Below are 18,198 nucleotides of genomic sequence, written 5' to 3'. Positions count from 1 at the left end.
GAAAGGCGTGGTGGATGTAGGGAGACATCCCAGTGGAGACAAATGTGTCCCCCTGGGGCCGTGGGGACAGCCAGCCCTGCTGGAGAGCAGATCCTTGTCAAGGACATGGGAATGCTGCTCCTCAGCATGGTCCCCAAGGGATGGGACAAAGGAGAGAGGACAGACCTGCCTGACAGCTAATGGAAATTTTAGATTTTAGAGGATTTTAGGTAAGCAAAAGGCCCTGACAAAACTTGGCAGAAGTGAGGTTGAAATTGAGAGGAAAACAGACAGGACTGTGATCTTGATGTGGTGTCTGATTTTTTTCTTTTTTTCTTTTCTCCCAGTAAAGGGATGAGCAGGAGTTAGTGCACTTCCTACCTGAGAGCATTCAAGCCGTGGGATTCTTTTGTGCTGTTGGATTTTACACAGCAAGAAGAATTACTGCTATACAGTGAAACTTTTTTGTCTGTTGCAATATTTTTTATAGTGCATTCCCACAATGCTAAAAACTGCACACAAACTTGCTCTTGCTGGTCCAGCTTGGAATCTAATTAATTAAAAAAAAAAGTATAGCGTGTGAGACTTATTAAAACTGAAAACTACAAAATGCAAAAAAAAACTATTCACCCAGTGGTGTGTACTTCCATTTGGGTGTCTTCATAAGATATATCTATCTGCATCTCTGCAAATCTCTGGTGTTTTGGGTTTTTTCATGTAATTTAATAATATGTAAAATAACTTAAAGCAAGAATAACAGGATGTAGAAAACCGTGAAACAAGGCCTGCAGAATAAAAATGTCATCTTAGCCTGCTATTTTCACAGAGGTAAGTTGATGAAAAAAATCAGTCTTTGATGGTTAAACTGTGAAAAGGATTGAATAGGAAAAATGGAATTTCTTGATTTTGTAAGATGACTAAAGACAGTGGAGAGTACTGGTGCTTTAGATCACAGAACTCTCTAGGAGCAGGTGCCTCTGTATCCAGTTGTGAAAATTAACAGTGAGGAAAAACAGACCTCCAAACCTTCATTCTGGCCTCAAAATGTCCACTCCTCAAGTCGTTACTGTTTGAACATGGTTAGATATCCATGGACCGAAGAACTGAAGAGGATTTTGAGCTTGGCACACTAGGAGCATCCTGGTGGCAGGATGTATGTGGCTTGGCTGAAACTCCTTGGCTGGTGGGGAAAAGATCTGGATTCAGATGGGTTCCAATGCTGAAATGGCAGGAAGCCTTGAACAAAATGAAAATGTTTGGCAGGCTTCATAATCTAGGAGTGAAATGAGACTCCAAAACATGTTCCAAGGCTTCTGCAACTGGGGTTGTGTGTCAGGCAAGAAGATTAGTCTTAAGGACTTGTCTACACAGAAAATGGACTGGTTATACTGAAATAATGATACTGCAAGAGCTTGGCTGGTGCATTTCCTGATGCAGATGAGACTTCAGCAAGGCAAAGAAATCCTTATGAGAGAGGGAAAGCACAAAGCTGGCTGGGCTTACCCATCAGGCTAAACACTGTGGCTGTCTCAGAGCTTAGTCTGAGGATGGCTTTCAGTCCTGCTTGCTGGGGAAGACCAAGGTAAAATAGCTCACGGCAGATAAAGAGGTCAGCTGGGAAACTGGGCTCCTCCTGGTGCTGAACACTGAGGCAGGAGCTGCACACTGCCCAGGAATGCCAAGTGTCCACCTCCCATGGTTCACACCTCCTCTGCTGCCCTTCAATCCCAAGGGACAAAGAGCAATTCTTTAACTTAGCAGTATAGGAGGAGGATGGATGTTTAAACCAAACTGTTGTGAGCTGACATTTGATCAGCACAATCGGGTAGGGCTTGGTGGAAGAAAACTGGTTAACACCATCCCTCCAACCCCAGGAGTGCAAGATCAAGAGTGAATAGACATTTTGAGCTCCCCACCAGCAAACCACACCTGAGTTGGTGTGCCAAAGGGTTATTGTTGCTGTGAAATTACATGGCAGCTTGATTTTACACTGAAGACATTGAAACTCGTGAGTAACTGGCTATGAAGGCAATTAATCATTCAGTACATTAATCCCAGGCACAATTAAGTAGGTAGGCAAACCAATTAATTTGTTGGAGTCCCTAAGTTTTTTCTAGCATGCCATGGGTTCTTGCACTGGAAATTCCCATTTGCAGCTTGAAAGTTGTCAAGAGGGAAAATAGATATCACTGTAGCTCTGGACTTTCTCACCTGGAAGGCAGAAGAAACACTTTGAAATTAGGGAATAAAAACTTCAGAGGGCTTCTAGGAAATGATCAAAAGGGAAACAGTTAAACATGTGAGCCCAGTTCTAAAGCTGATGTTCAGGTTAGAAGAATGTGAAGAATGACAATTTAAGAACATACTGAGATGAATGAGAAGGTCCAAAACCTCTTGGAGCTATTGCTCCAGGCTCTCTGCAGACTCAGAAGTACCTGCATCAGCTGTGTTTGAGGCACATTTATCAGAATTTAATTGGCAGCCACAATGACTAGAAACATGTTATATAACATGCACACTTGGACCTTGGAGAATGACTGGGTACCAGGGAGAAGCTTCCACAGGCAACAGCACCTGCAGCAAAAAACCCCACTGAGAACAGAACAGGCAAGCAGCAACAAGTATGGTAATCCAGTCTAGAGACAGAGAGCAATTTGCAGCGCACACTCAATTGAACTGGAGCTAACTGGCTGCAGAATAAACCTGACTATATCCCCTGCATATGTAATTTACCTAGTTTTCCTTCTGAAGATCTGTAAACATGATATTGCCTTCACCTTTTCCATCCAAAACATGGACCCTCAGGGTTTTTAGAAGCTACTAATTTCTTCATGGCTATTCTGAAAAAACTTTGCCTTGGTTACCTTTGCTGGTGCATTTCCTAATAGTCACTATGGCCCTTTCAATCTGTCCCAGATACCACCACTAAGTATCAACACATGATTCCAGCTACATCTCAGCCTTCTCCTGAATCCCCTTCTCGTCTTACTACTGCAATCAAGTAAAATCTTTTTCTTTTTTTCTTTTTCTTTTTCTCTTTTTCTTTTTTCCCTTCCCTTCCCTTCCCTTCCCTTCCCTTCCCTTCCCTTCCCTTCCCTTCCCTTCCCTTCCCTTCCCTTCCCTTCCCTTCCCTTCCCTTCCCTTCCCTTCCCTTCCCTTCCCTTCCCTTCCCTTCCCTTCCCTTCCCCTATACACTTTTCAAGACCCAGAGCAGAAATCACTCTCACAATAACATAACTAACATATCTGCTAAATCTCTGCTCAATTATATCACTTCTCATTACATTCCATGTCAAGTTTTGATGCTCGGCATGTTTTACTATTAGAATAATAAGTACCAGCTTGATTGCAGCTATATCTTTTGAAAGACTACACCGAAAGGAGTACCACCCACTTACAGTTGTCAGATTTTCAGATAAATTAGTTCATTACTGAGGAAATGATGGCTTTTTTTTTTCTGCCATCTTCTTTTGAAATTAATTCAAATATTAATATATTGATTGGACAGGTGGCATTTACATAGAGACTGATATGTATAAATAATTGTTACCTTTCTGAAGACAGAATGGGATGCTGAAATATTTTTGCAATTATAGGTGAGGATTTTTTTCCAAGTGTGCTTGTACTATTTATGGACTTTCTTTTGTGTTCTTTTCTGCACCTTTCTTTTGTCCTACCTTCTCCGTGTTAATGGGATCCACCCAGTCACCTCAAAAGCCTGGGTTTCCATAAAAGAGCTGGAAAATCCTGGTATTTTTTTGTCCTGGGAAAAAAAAAAACATGTTTCCACATGTTAGTGTAAAAAGCATTACTATGTGCAGTCATAAAACACTAAAGGATGTCAATAGGTTATGAACTATATTTAATTTTTTTTGGTGTTTTAGTTGGCTTTTTTTGTTTTGTTTTGTTTTTTTTTTTTTTAATATGCAATGTAGCAGCAGTCTCCTTAAATATAAGGTTACATTTCATGACAACAGGATTGGCTATCCCGGACTAGATCAGTCTGCAATGTAATCACTGGAAATATGAACTCACATCACAAATGGTGCATCTTTAATTATTCTAGAGAATACAACAGCTGTGAAGATAAAAACTGGAAAAAATGCCTTCTACATAATTGTGACAACACAAGTACAGGTGAGATGTCACAGAAGAAGGGATCCTATGAAATACTGCATATTAAAGTAAATTAATGCAGACAGAAACTCAGCAAAAGTGTGGTTTAAAATAAAGGAGGTCAGGGTGGGCATTAGGAGACAATAACTCTGGAGAGATGAGAAAGGAGAGCAGAAAAGAAATGCAATTCTTAAAACAGACTAAGACTTTATGAGCTATCACTGTATCATAGATAAAACACCAATGTAGAAAAACACATAATTTCAATACATAACACCTACAAGAAAAAAGATAAATATCTAAATTACTGAAAGGAATTGGTAAAGATTATTAACCCAATTAGGTGCAAGAGTGAGCCAAGCAGAAGGTTTAAATTAGCAGTTTATCCATTGGAGTCAATGAAGCCAGCCAAATTGCATCAGCTGAGGATTTGGCTGATCATTTGGAGATGTGGAATAGGGGAAAAAATTTAAAAGTGCCATAAATACATGGGATCAGAGAAAATTCTAGGTTTTAACAGAGATTAATGGCCAGCAAATGGATGAGGAAGACGTTGATTTTGTGCTGGTTAAAGATTTAAAATCCTGAGCAAAATCTTCAGAGGGATTTTGTCAAGACCTCTCTGGAGCAGCAGCAGCAGTGACAAGCTCAGAGAGAGGAAAGGTGTGCCCAAAACAAATGACAATATTAGAAGAATAGAGCTTTGGTAGGCACTTCAGCAATGCTCCACTTTCTGCAGCGTGCATCCCTCTGCTCCCAGGGAAAATGAACTGGAATTGACCCACAGGCACCACTGGGACTTCAGCAAAAGCTGATGAAGAAACAACTTCATTAGGAAATAAACTATAAACTGAACTATTTCAAAAAGTAGAAGATAAAATACATTGTTTCCTTTTTATATCTTCAAAGGCAAGCAATATGGGAAATCAACTACGCCTGAAACCCTTCCACAGGCAAGGAAAATACCTGCTGGAGTTGCTTCAAAAGACGAAACTTGGGCTAACTTTGTAATGTATCAATAAAAATGTCATCAAACTGCACATACCAGACAGATTATTCTGTGGTAGCAGGTACTTCCCTACAAAGCCAGAGATGGCCTTGATCAATTTTATGGTGTGTCTAGAAAAATTAGGTATCAGAAAAACCTGCTAGGAAGGGGAGCTCAAGCCTTTTGGAGGCTGTATATTATACAAGTTGGTTAGGACACACAGAATAAAAATTATTGGCTAGTATTTGAGAGCTTAAGTTTCAAAAATACTGAGGTATTAGAGAGACATATCAAGAGATGCAAGAGTTGTATTTAGGTCTTGGGGAAAAAAAAAAAGAAATGCTTTTCTCAAGGGTATACAAGTAAAAATAGATGTGTATTGAATTGCATACATCTAGTAAAATACATGAGGAGGGGGCACACTCTGAAAAATGACCAGTAAATATAGCCAGAAACTATTTGTATCTAACCCATAAATTCAAAATCATTTCACAAATCACTCAGTACCTCTCTCTTCTGAAGACAAAATCAAAATGTTTCTCTCCTGAAGTCTTCTTAGCAGTGAGCATAATGCAATATTGGGATACCATATCCCAACCAGCAAACTGTTGTCATCGTCCAAATGATGTAAAATGACTGCAGTTTCAATCTCATTGAGTTCATCTAAAGCCATGCTGAAGGTAAATTAAATCCAGCTGTGTCTTTTGAAGGACTGTATTTCATAAAACTTAATTTGCACCTACAGCAAAGAATATTTTGGTTCTAAAGATTTCAAAAGTGAAAAAAATGAATTTGATTAGGCTTCATGGTCACTGCTTTCTAGCAGTTAGTGAAGTCAGGACGTGCCTTTAGTTGCTTAGAAATCCTTGTTATGGTAATTGCAGATTTTTTGCTAAGTCAGTTTGTTGCTGGTATTCTAGTGGTGGATAAAACATCCTTTTGACTAGACTGCATTCTATTATTTTATTAAATCAAACTTATCACTGAAGAGTGGATACATGCTGACAAATTACTTAATGAAAATCTAGGGCCATTTGTGGTTCATGTTTTAGTGACTAACGGATGTGTTTAGTTTGGTTCCAGCCCAGTTAATTTTAACACTGAAGGAATTACTTTTCATTAACTCTCCTGCAAGTTTCACTGGTCTCTAAATACAAGTTTTTCTGCTGCCTGCACTTTTAGACAAGTTCTGAGGCTGGGGAAGTGTGACCTGTGGTGCCCACCAAACCCACCTTGCGGTCTACCACAGCCTGCCAACACCACACATACATTATTCTTCTTGTCTCACAATTAAAAGGTTTTGGAGAAGGACTGGTTCTCTTTGCAAAGTGATTTGGTCCCCGTGAAGAGTTTCTGAGGAACACTGGGGGCAGGTATAAAAACCCCACTGTGAGTTTACTCAAGCATTTTGACTGCTGAAGATTAAGCTTCCTCAAAGGAGCAAAACCTCTATTTCTAATGATTGCCACTTATGAGTCTATCAGAGAAGGAAGTGACTTCCAACACCCAGCATGGTCCTCACCGCTGCACTTCTCTTAAGCATTCTCAGCAACATAAAAATACATCTTTCTATGGGTTTTCAACACGTGTACTACATTCTAGGGTGTGCTTGCAGACAAAGTGATCTCACTGTGAAGAGCTTTTTCTTGGAGATCCCAGACTGAGCTCTGCCAGGTTGAAAGAAAATAATTCCAAATTTTTTTAGCAGGCTAAAAGTTTTATGTTTTAATAGAATAATTTTCTGAAGAGTTCTTAAGAGCCTAGATTTACACTATTTACACATAAACCTTTTTGAATACACTGCCACCTACAAGAGTACTTGCTTAAAGAAAATTTTCTTGATGAGATGATGTCCCTTGTCTTTCATAGATCAGAGCAAGACTTTGGTACTTTCAGACAACTAGCTTCTCCTCAAAGTCCTTTCCCAAGAAGAAAACTCTTAGAGGTTAAAAAAATATGAGAGTTACCGGGATAAAAGTCAGATCAGCACACTACTTATCTTTTTTAGACAGGAAAGTGAAATTCTCTCAATAGCTGGAGAACATAATATTCTACACAGACTGATATTTAGTTGTTCAGGGACCTGATACAATACTTACTTGCCTCTTGCCTACTTAGCTCTGGTAGGATAAAACAGCTGTGGAGAGGAGGAGAATAAATACAAGTTCATACAAACTTGTTGTTGGAAAAGGAAGAAATTCTTCCAAATCTGGGAAGGAAAAAAAAAGAAGCCACTTCTAGTTCTGTGGGTGGACATTAACAACAGCGCTTCACTGCTGACTATGTACAAAGATTTTGCTTTCAGTGTTTTATTTTCCACATTTGCTTTCCTGATCTCTCCTGCTCACTATGGCTGTGTTCACTGTCCATGCTGAATGTACCAGCTTGCCATCCTGAGAAGCTAATTAGACCCTGTGGAGAAGCAGGTTTGGCTGAGGGGAGTGGGCTAGGAGGGAAGGAAATTCAGAATAGATCTTTCTACACAGTCTTCTCACCCCTCTGCCCGTGGTCTTGCTACCCTGGGGCTCACTGTGCAGCCTCCATGGGCTGCAGGACACAGGTGTCAGCCGTGGCCATGCAAACCTGACTCACTGCACACAGCCAACCCCAGCCTGAGGGATGAAATGTTTGGGATCCACCTCAGGCTGGTCAGATTCTCTGGGTGAGGAAAAGATGCAGTCAATCCGAGAGGCTGCAAAGATGTTTGTGTTTGGTTCTGTGCTGAAAAACCAACAGTTGTTTGGTTGGTTTGGGGTCTTTATGTGTGTTTGTTTCTTTTTGTTTCCTCACCCCTGGCTTTTCATTCTCCTGGCTACGTGGTGGAACACGGACCATCTACCTCAGATAAAAGAGCAAAGGTTTATTTATTTTATTTAAAACCAAGATCACTCCTTCTACTGTAGCTTCAAGCCAACACGGCGGTGGGACACCACCTTTGCTGGGAAGACAGCAGGAAGCTGAAATTCCCCTCTAGCATCCCACCCGCGGGTGGGGACCAGGGCTGCCGTGGACCATCCCGGCCACTGCCCGACGTCCCCGGGCGACACAAATGCCAGCACCTCGAGAGGAGCAAACTGTCTCCATGGCCCTTAATGGGACACTTAACCCGCCGGGGTAATTGCGACCTGGGGGCTGCCAGCAGGATTAACCTCTTCACTGCCGAGCGCGGCACCGGGGCGGGCCAGGAGGGTCCCCCCGCCCGCGGAGGGTCCCGCACCCCCGGGCTCGCCCCGCTCCTCTCGGCAATGCCCGTTCTGAGCGAAACCAGCGGTCCCAGGGCTGCTGGAGCAGGGGGTGGAATCTCGCCCTTCCTCTTCGCCCTGGTGTCCGCTTCTCCAGCGCCCGGCGTGTCCACCTCGCCGCGGGTGTCCCGGCGGCGCTCGGGGCGCGGCGGGATGGCAGCGAGCCTGCGGGAGGAAGTTATGGACCATTATGGACCACCGGAGCCCCGGGGAGCAGCCCCCGGCCCGCGGCCCCCAGCTCTGCCCCACGGCAGCCCCCACCTCCTCCCGCTGTGCCCCCGGGGCTCGGGGGGACAGGGCGGGAAAACACTTCCAGACCATCTCCATCAAGATCCAGTTTCTTTCTTTCTGGTCAGGAGCAGAAGTGTTTTGTGGTTGTGGGTTGCTCTTTCTTTCTCGCTCTCTTTTAATTTATTTTTTTTTTCCGAGTTTTTTTTTGTTTGGGTTTTCTTTTTCCCCTCCCTTTGTTTTTGTTTGTTTGCTTGCTTGGTTTTTAAATTTAAAATGCTGAGAGACAAAGAGGTGAATTATCTGTCTCGGCGTTGATGGTACGTCAAAGATTGCAAAGCCCAGGCGCTCTGTTCCTGCGATGAGGATGATTTATAGAAAATTGCAGGCAGAACACATGCACATTCTGGCAGCCGTAAAGACAGTCCCTCCCTTTTCCTTAATGTTCTTTTATCAGCTTCTTAGGAGGTGTCCGCTCCGTTTGTCTGCATGAAACTAGTAGTCTTAGTAGGAATCCTCAGTTTTGGTGTTTTCCCCCCTTTTCCTTAAGAAGAATTCTCTAAATCCAACAGTGCTCCTTCTGCCCAGACATTATCCTTCCTTCCATTTCTCACAGCACTTGTTTGGGGTGGAGGGGGGGGAGCGGAAAGAGGGGAGAGGAGGAGGAGGAGGAGGAGGAGGAGGAGGAGGAGGAGGAGGAGGAGGAGGGAGAAGATCTTTCTCCTGTTTAGTCATTAACTTGCACGGCTCAAAGAAAAAGAAGATTTAATGGGAGAGATCTTGCATCTGTGCTTTGTACTCACGGCATTCTTGCGGATGGGAAGAGCGGAGGATGCATGGGTTTAGTATTTGACCACTACCTGGGCGACCGATTTTTGTTATTTTATTTTTATTTTATTGCTATGGTTAGTATTCCTGCATTTGGTCTTCAGCTGAGCTGAGAGAGACAATGAAGTTCTAACATGCCTGACTTCTCCCAGAGTCAGTAAAACCTGAACTCTAAAATTTCCAGGAGATCACCTTAGGTCCACCACTCATATGTTAACTTCCTCGGAGCAGAGGAAGATCTCCCCCTCCGCCCGAACCGGAGCTCCGTGGTTCTAGTCTCTCTTCCAGCCATGCAAAACTGCGGAGCTGGAGAGCTCGAGAAACCCCACTGATGTTCCAATACCAGTCATGCCCTTGTGCTCAAATTGATTTTGCCTCACTCCCGCGTATTGATTTACTGAGTCTGCACGTAAACCCTAATTCCTCCCGCCCCTCCACCCCCATCCCCCTTTCCTCGCTAGACATAACCCCAGAAAGAATCTGACCTGGTGCTGTGGAAAGACTGAAGGGGAGGGGGGAGGTTGCACTGAGGTGGGGGTGTCGAGCAAAAGAAGTAGCTCAGGACAATGCTTAATAGAAACGAGACTAAATAAAAATGCAGGCTACAGCCGCTTTGTCTTTGTCTGCTTGCCTTCATCACCCAGATACCTTTCTTTGTGAGCCTTGATCGTTAGTTTCCACGGTTTTAAATAATCAGTCACAAAGAGGCAGACAACTAGGTGTTGGGAGGCATAAAAGTTATTTTAAGTGGAATTATTTATTTTATTTTGCGGCCAAAAACACGTTTCACCAATGTAGAAGTGATATTGGTGATAGTAGTGCAAGCTCTCTTTTCTCCCAAATGCTTGTGAGAAATAAAAAACCTGGAGATGACTGTCGTTTATTTCCAGGAGTAGACTTCAAAATACGTGCCAGAAATGGACAATTTGAGTGTCCTTTCTCCACATCAAATGCGAGCTGGAAGGGGGATTAAAAACCAACCACGTGGTAGATCTGGTTTTATACTTTGCAACCTCCAGCTCCATTTATGTTCTTTACCCTGCTCAGGGAAGATTAGCCTCTAGATGGATGTGTCTGAGGGATCACCTCGGGGGCAGATCTGCATGCAGAAACCGGTTTTTGTCATGGCTGGAAGAGAGCTATGACCCAGCAGAGCGCTCCATCCCAGCGGCTCCCCCAGCATCGCAGGAGCTGCTGAGCGCTCCTGCACAGGAAGCTTTGTGAAGGCAACAGCTTGGAAGGGGAAGATCTTCAGATCTTTCCCCCTTCTTCTCCTCCTCCCTGGCCTGTGAGTTATTCAGTGTCCCAAGCCTTAACTTTTTGTTACCACCTTCCTCCTCTTAATCTCCTTCATCTTCAACACCTCCTCCTCTATCACTACCATCTTCTCCTCCATCTGTCTGCCTGCTGGATCTCTCTCGCTTGCTTGCTTTCCCCCCTCCTCTTCCACCTCCCTCCTCTTTCTTCTTGCCTTTTCCTCCTCTCTTTTCTTCTCTTTTCTTTCTCTTTTTCCTCCTCTTCCCCTACACGTTGTTGTTGTTGTTAGAAAGGATTCTTGCACCCCCTGGTGCTCTTGCGTTTTGTGTGGTAGGAGAGGAGATTGTCTTCTTTCTCTCTCTCCCTCTGGTTGCTCATTATTCAGAGAGAGACACAGAGGGTGAGAGAGAGAGAGAGAGAGAGAGACGGATATCTCAGGTCATCTGCAGCTGCAGCAAACCAGTGAAGGAGAGAGAGAGAGAGGGAGAGGGAGAGAGAGAGAGGGGGGGAAAAGCAGGGAAAGATGGCGATCCTCCATTGCTGAGACCTGGCAAGGAGCACATGAGACTCACAAAACAACTTCCACAACAATAACAAGAAGAGCTAGGCAGAGAGGAAGAGGAGAGGAGAGGAGGCAGCAGCAAGAGCAGCAGTGCCGGGACGCTCCTGTAAGTTCTTGCAATTAAAACCCATCTCTGGCTTGGCATTGGAGAGATCATCTCTCGTTTGTGTGTGTGTCTGTGTCTCGTTGTGTGTGTGTCTGTGCGTGTGTTATTTTGTTTGGTCTTTTATGTCTGTCTTTCTTTCCACCACCTTCCTCTGAAATCCATTCATTCGGTCAACGGAGGAAGGAGGAAGAAAGAAAGGAAAAAAAAAAAAGAGAAGAGAGGGGAGCGAGAGCGGGGTGTTTTGTTTGAGAGAGAAGTCTCTTGCATGGAGGAGGAGAAGAGGAGGAGGTGCTGGTGGTGGTGGTGGTGGTGGTGGGAGGAGGAGGAAGGCGGTTAATTAATTTTTTGTTGTTGCATTACGGGGGGGGGGGGTGGGGTGGGGGAAATATGGGGAGATAAGTGAGATACCAGCCGAGCTTTCGGGGTGGGGGGTGCCTGAGAGGATATGTGTGTGTGTGCGAGGTCTGGATGGTGCTGTGCGTGTGGACTTGGATCAGAGACGGGAGACACACGGAGGAGAGAAAAGCTCCGTGCTGGCACGACCCAGGCAATCGGGTGACCTCTTTCTTCCTTCCTTCCTTTCTTTCTGGCTCTCTTTCTTTCTTTCTTTCCTTCTTGCTTTCTTTCTCTCCTTCTGCCAGCCGCTCTCCCCCTCCTCCTCTGTCTGCTCGTCCCCTCGCTGCCCTGCTCGCCGTGGCGAGGCTGGTCCCTCACCCGGCGGAGGTGCCCCCGCCGCGGCTCTCCTGGAGTTGGGATGCGGGGGTCCCCGCCGGCCTCGGGGCTGGGGGGCTGCTGGTGCCCGCAGGAGGTGGCTTGGAGGAGGACAGCGTTCAGCTGGAGAGCAGGAGCCATTACACACGCTTGTGCTCTCCTTTGAGAGAAAGGAGAGCGAGAAGGGAAGAAAGGAAGGGGAAGGAGCCCACTTCTACTTGCTCAGTTCCCCGATGTCCCTACCTTTAAACCAGGCAAGGGAGAAGGCGCTTTCTCCCCTTCCCCTTTCTCAACCCACCCGGAGCAGGTTTCTCCCTATCTCTCCCCCTCTTTCCCTTTCTTTATCTCCCTGTCCTCCATTTGCAAGCTGTCTGCTTTGGTTCCAGTCCAGGCTCCACCACACAAAGCTTCTCCTCGCTCTCGCACACATGCACACACACAGTCCACAGGCTCTTTATGTCTTCTGGAGTAACCTTCTCCTTCCCCCCCCGTGCCCCCCGGCTCCCCTCAGCACTGTGGTTTCTATTCTCCTCACAGAGAGATCCTCCTGGAGCTTCATGTAGTTGTGATCTGATAGGATTCCTTCCCCCCCTTCCCTTCACCTCCCTCTTTTTGGGGGAGAAAAAGGGAAAAGTTTCATTTGTTTCTCTGGTGTTTGGAAGGGGAGAGACCTCCAAGTTTTGAGTGCTTTCTGCTCCTGCTTTTGTGTGTGCGTCTGTGGGGGTCTGTTTGTCTCATGAAGCTGCTTGCATGTCTAAGAGGAAGTGACTAGTTTGGCAGAGAGCTGTGATCTGAGTCAGGTAAGCCATGTCATGTTCTCTAGCTCCACCAGAAAATGGAGGAGAGAGAGAGTAGACAAAGCTGAGATGGGAAGTGCTCCTAACATTGTGGATGTCTCTCCATGTTTTGAGGCTTTGCTGGGCAGGAGCTGCCTTAATCATGATTTTTTCCCCTAAGGTTTTCCCTTCAGATTTTTCAATGCACAACATTGTGATGGGTCTTCTCGCTGTCTTCATGCTATCAGGAAATGAGGATTGGAGGAAATTGCTCAGATTCTCCTTCACACAGAGAAACACATCCTCAGGCTTTTTTTCTCTCATGCTTTCATGCGGAGGTCACCTTTCTAGATATTTTTCTTTGGTCAAAGACCACAGGATTTTGGAGGTTGATCAGTTGGCCAAGTAAATAGCATATATAAGCATATATTTTTAGATTTCTGAAAGCATTTGGAGGTAAGTGCATGCAGCTTGAGGCTGCTCAGGTTCTTCCAGAGGGTATCATGAAATGTCTCTTTTTTTCCTAGGTGATGATGCCTATTTTTTGGGATTTTTGACATCTCATTTCCAAGAGCATTCCTTCTTTTGGATGTGTTTTAAATTAGGATGGAATATTTCTCCCCACTCACTAGGTTACATTAAAGTGATACTGGCAAGCTTTTAGTAGATTCCTCAGAGCATCATAACATACATAATCTCTCATGGAAAAAGCAAAACAGTTTTCACAGCTGTCTTTTTTGGTGTCATAAAATACTGTTTTTTCCTGAAAACTTACAGCAACATTCTTACTGTGATTTTAATGTCATTATGGAAACCTGAGATCTTTAAAGCAAGATAGCAGTTGAGCAGGAATTCGTGTGCTTTGTTTTTAACCCACCTTTTAATCTGAAGCAATTTTGAGTAGACTCAAAGCTGGCTTCGGATCTTTTCCCACCCACTGAAATCTGCACATCAGCTGCACAGTAGATGCAGTTTCTCAAAAAGTCCAAAATACATCTGGAGTGCAGTGCTGCTGCGCTTGAAGGTACAGCTCCATGGAAGGGTGTGAGTGATGTCCATACATTGATTATTCTAAGGTGTTTAAGAACAAATACGGGAAGATGTTAAGTGGCAGGATGGGGGAACAGTGAATCTGAATCAGAACATCCTCCCAGATGTGCAAAAACCAGAAAGATTTGAGGATTGCAGTGACGGGTGATGAACTTGAGATCCATCTTAGAGGTTAAAAATCAATGCCCTTGTTTTATTTTTGCTGTGGAAGATATGTTTTAATGTGTAATCTAACATACTTCGGAAGGATATTGCATTATCAGCTGTGAATTTCTTAAGTTCTCTTTGCTGATGTGTCACCCAAATTACTGAGGTTCTCTGGTTGTCTCCATCTTTCAGAAGAAGGCCATGGAGCATACCATTTCAGGTATGTTTAATCCTGTATTTTGACAAAAAGAGAGGCTAACTGCTTTTGGTTTTGGGGTTTTGTTTGTTTGGTTGGTTGTTTTTGCTGTTGTGGTATTGTTTTGGGTTTCTCCCCACCTCCCCCGCCCCCAAGGTGATATTTTTTGATTGATTTTTCAGACCTCTGCACAGGTCTAAGTCAGCCATTGAAGACAAATTGAAAAATTGCCCACTGACCTTTGCTTATTTGGGTCAGATCCCAAATATCCATCCCCTATATGGACCTTATGCAGAGTGCTTGTGGTTCAGAGCTGTGAATCTCCTCTTACTTCTGGAGAGGTCAGCCCAGTGCTGGCACTACAGGGTGCCCTGCAGATACACTGCCCTTGAACATGGCATGTGCAATCCAAGAACAGCTCTGAGATTTCAGATGAAGATCTTTTGGGGAGGGCCTCTTAACACCCTAGAAAACCAAACAACATTGCAGTAGTTTTAATAGGTTTTTTTTGTTGTTTTTTTTTTTTTCCCTGGGTTTCCTCACTTTGAGACTGAAACCTCTTCTGAGAATTACTTTCTTGTTAATGGTGCTTCTTGTTGTGGTTCTGCCCAGACAGTTTGAAGTTCACCTTGCTGTTAAAATTCTACCTGAAGAACTCTTATTAAAAATAAAAAAATCCCGAAACAACACAAAATAATTCCACCCACCAAAAACAATCCCAAACAAACAAAAAAACCCAAATCCATTGTTTTTTAAAGAAGATCCAGAAAGATGATCTTAATTCACACCATGGTAGTGGTATGAATGTTTCTCCAAATCAGGCATAAATTTCTTCATTCAGACAATGGCTTTCAATTGCTTTTGGTTTGGGGCACACAGAATTTTTTATTGGTCCAGTCTCTAATAGAAAGGATCACCATTGGTAGCTTATTGTCCAGTATTTAAATATGCTTTTCTTAATCACTTTTCTCACACCTATTAGACAGCTTATGAAGCACTATTTTAAAAATATTTAAAGAATTATTTGATTTAGTTTTACATTTTTGCTAGCTTCACACCAGGTTATGTTGTTGAGAAACTTTAGATGTCATGTTTACAATTTCCTTCCATAATTAAAAATACTATTTTATTGCAAGAGGAAGACTAAAAATACAATAATCTGTTTGCTTAGACTGAAGAATATGAGTACATAATGGGGTGCTGGAAAGGGAAAGCAGGGCAACTGCAAAAGTGGAAATGGAAAGAAATATGATCATTCCATTCCAGTGACCTTTATAAATTCGTTAGCATTGTGCACTTTGACTTAAAAGAGGAATTGACTTTTATGAAGACTGATAAAAGGATGATTAAAAAGAGAGTTGACAAGTAGATGACTATTGTTCAGCATAGATGTCTGGACATCTGGCAGATGTTCCTCTGGGCCCCAAGGAATGGGCAAGTTTAATTTTAGCCTTAAAAAGGAAATGGGAAGAACTTAAGTCTTATAATAGTACAACTTACAGTTTGAGGAAGAATACTTCAGAAGAGCTCAAAAGATGTCTCTTGAAATCTGGAACTCCCAGGAACCCAGTGTGAATCAGTATTTCTTATTGGGTTTTCCCATTATTCCAAACAACATATGTGGAGTTACAATATAAATTGAGATTACCTCAGTTTACTGTAACACTTTCTCTGTGTGGTGTTGTGGATAATTTTCTTAAATTGGCAGAACGGCAGTGCTTTGAAGTAAGAAACTGCATAAAAAGGACTTGAAAATGTGAAACTGGTGAATAGCTGTGTACTACTCATTAACTAATATTGTCCCATGTTGAAGCTTCACCAGGCAAACTTAGGGATAAATGCAAAAGTCCCCAGTGAAATAGTGATTGGAAGAAGCTGCTGATGGAGGAAGGAGGTCTTGTTTTCCACAGATCAGGAAAGGTTTACAAAGGCCGAGATGTCTGTGTTGTTTTGTGTATTTTGTTTCCTTATATTTTGTGACACCTCCAATCTATTATAGAAGAAAAATAATGGAAGTACTCCTTCAGCATCATGTATTTCTCATATTTTGACTCTAAACAGATATTTTTCTACCTTGAAGTAGAAAATTATATATTTTGTGAACTTGTTCTGGATGAACATGGTCTGCTGTCAGTGCCAGAACAGTATGATTTGCTTGACTTGCATACTTGATCCAAGATGTGTTCAAGTATGAACTTCTCGTTGCTGGCTTCAGCAGAGAGGTTGAACTTCATCAGCCCAAATGCGTGCTTGCTTTCCCAACAGTGGCTTCACTCTAGGGTACTCAACAACCAAGAAATCTCTGGACCCATGGGAGGTGAGCAGGAGGTCTGCTGAGAGTTAATTGAGGAGAGAATGAGAAATTCCATCTTATTCTTCAGAGAGTGAGAATAATTTTTAAGAGGGGGGCGGGGGGAAATAAAAGGAGTGTGATGAGAGTGAAGATTACTTAAACATATGCTAACTTCTCAGAGAGAGGAACTCAAATTGTTTAATCAAGAGGTGCCTGGAGAAGGTGGTGTGATGCAAGTCCTCAGCTGCTGGCAGAGACACAGTTAACATTGTACACGGTTGAACTTCAGCATGGCACTTCTCCAAATGAGTTGACTGTTGAAAATAAAATGTTCCAGAAGAACTGGGAGAACAGGAAAGAAGTTAAAATAGCATGGTTTGTATGCCAGTGCTGAAAGAAGAAAAGGGGGGAGGAAGGGAGATAGATCGACTTATGATAATTATCTTGTTGGTTGTAGCAAAAAAAAAAAAGGTCTTTAGTAGAAGTTTCCAAACTTAGAGGACCAGGTTTAATAGAAGTGGTCTTTATTTGCATCCTGAGTTTAGGAAGTATTCTTCTGCTTTCAGCTTGTGTTTGGGAAGTTCAACACGTAGGTATATACAAAGTCATGTGGGTTCTCTTGTTTTTGGGTTCTGTTCCATTTTTTTTTTCAAGGTTAAAAACAATACCAAAGATTTAAAGTCTGCCCCTCATCTCTTGAGCTTTATTAAGCTGTGCCAGAGGTTGCAGCACAAATGCATCTCTGAAGGGGTTTGAGGAAGAGGATAGAGTTAAGAGATACGGGAAGGGGAGCCATTGTGTTTGGTATCTTAGGGTTGAACACAATCTTAAATACAATGTAGTTTGTTTTTTTTCCTCTGGCTCTTTTCAGCTGTCTTGGAGTTGATGGTATTGGTGCAGTTGCTTTGGTCAGCTTGAGGCAATGTAAGTTACTGCAGTAATTCAAAATATCCTGGGCTGATCACTACCTGAAGGAACTTTTCTTTAAGCAGTGTGTTTAAGAAATATTTCCCTCATTGGTTTTGACTACTTTGTAGTAATTTTTGAAATACACTTGTTACCAGAACATCAGTCCCAGACATAGCAGCAGTGCTATACATTGTATTTTACCTTGATCAAAAGTCTCATCATTTCTGTCTGGTTTTTGTGGTCCATAATTATACTTATGGACCTCCACAGCTGCTGTCTAGGGGGAATACAGTGGGGTTTTGGCTTGGGCTAAAAGCAGCTTCTTAGGTAGAAGATGGTAAGATCCATCAGGAGAAGCAATTAATTAAGTTGAGTTTAGCTGGTAATTGAAAGAAGATGGAAGTAGGAGATGTTTAGGAGTTGTTCTTGAGTGGAGTCAAACGCAGTCTCTTAAAGAATACTTGTTTAATAGTGTCAGCATAAAGAGCTGTAGGCACATCATCAATGTCATGAGTGATTAGGAAGGACTTATTTAGAGCTTATTAGGGTAGCAATCATTGCAAGGCCAGTGTGTGTTGAGGACAAATAATTCTGGGAAAGCACTTGATTCACTAGGCTACTTCTATTAGTTTTGAACCAGTTAAATTAAGAATTCAGTTCTTGACGTGTGTCACTTGTTACTTCCTGGTGGAAAATAAGACCTTCTAATTGGGATTATGTGTGAAAAAACTAAGTGCTTGCATTATGTGACAGTGTTTTTCCTTCTCCTTCCAGTTCCAGGAATATGCAATTAATAACTTGAAGTCATTT

General features: G+C 42.9%; 1 protein-coding gene across 7 annotated transcripts in view; it reads left to right on the top strand.

The window, feature by feature from the left end:
• Positions 1-10,454: 10,454 nt before the first annotated feature.
• Positions 10,455-18,198, top strand: part of ZNF462 (zinc finger protein 462) — an 89,694-nt gene continuing 81,950 nt past the window's right edge. For 2 of the 7 annotated variants that reach the window (XM_085567251.1, XM_021533998.4), the window contains exon 1: positions 10,725-11,306. The gene's annotated coding sequence lies outside the window, so the exon portion shown is untranslated. The other 5 variants (XM_021533996.3, XM_021533995.4, XM_077790045.2 and 2 more) reach the window with 5 other exon arrangements.

This window comes from Lonchura striata, chromosome Z (assembly GCF_050655825.1).
Source record: "Lonchura striata isolate lonStrDom1 chromosome Z, ASM5065582v1, whole genome shotgun sequence".
NCBI lineage: Eukaryota > Metazoa > Chordata > Aves > Passeriformes > Estrildidae > Lonchura > Lonchura striata.
This window is presented reverse-complemented; position numbering and strand designations above follow the sequence as displayed.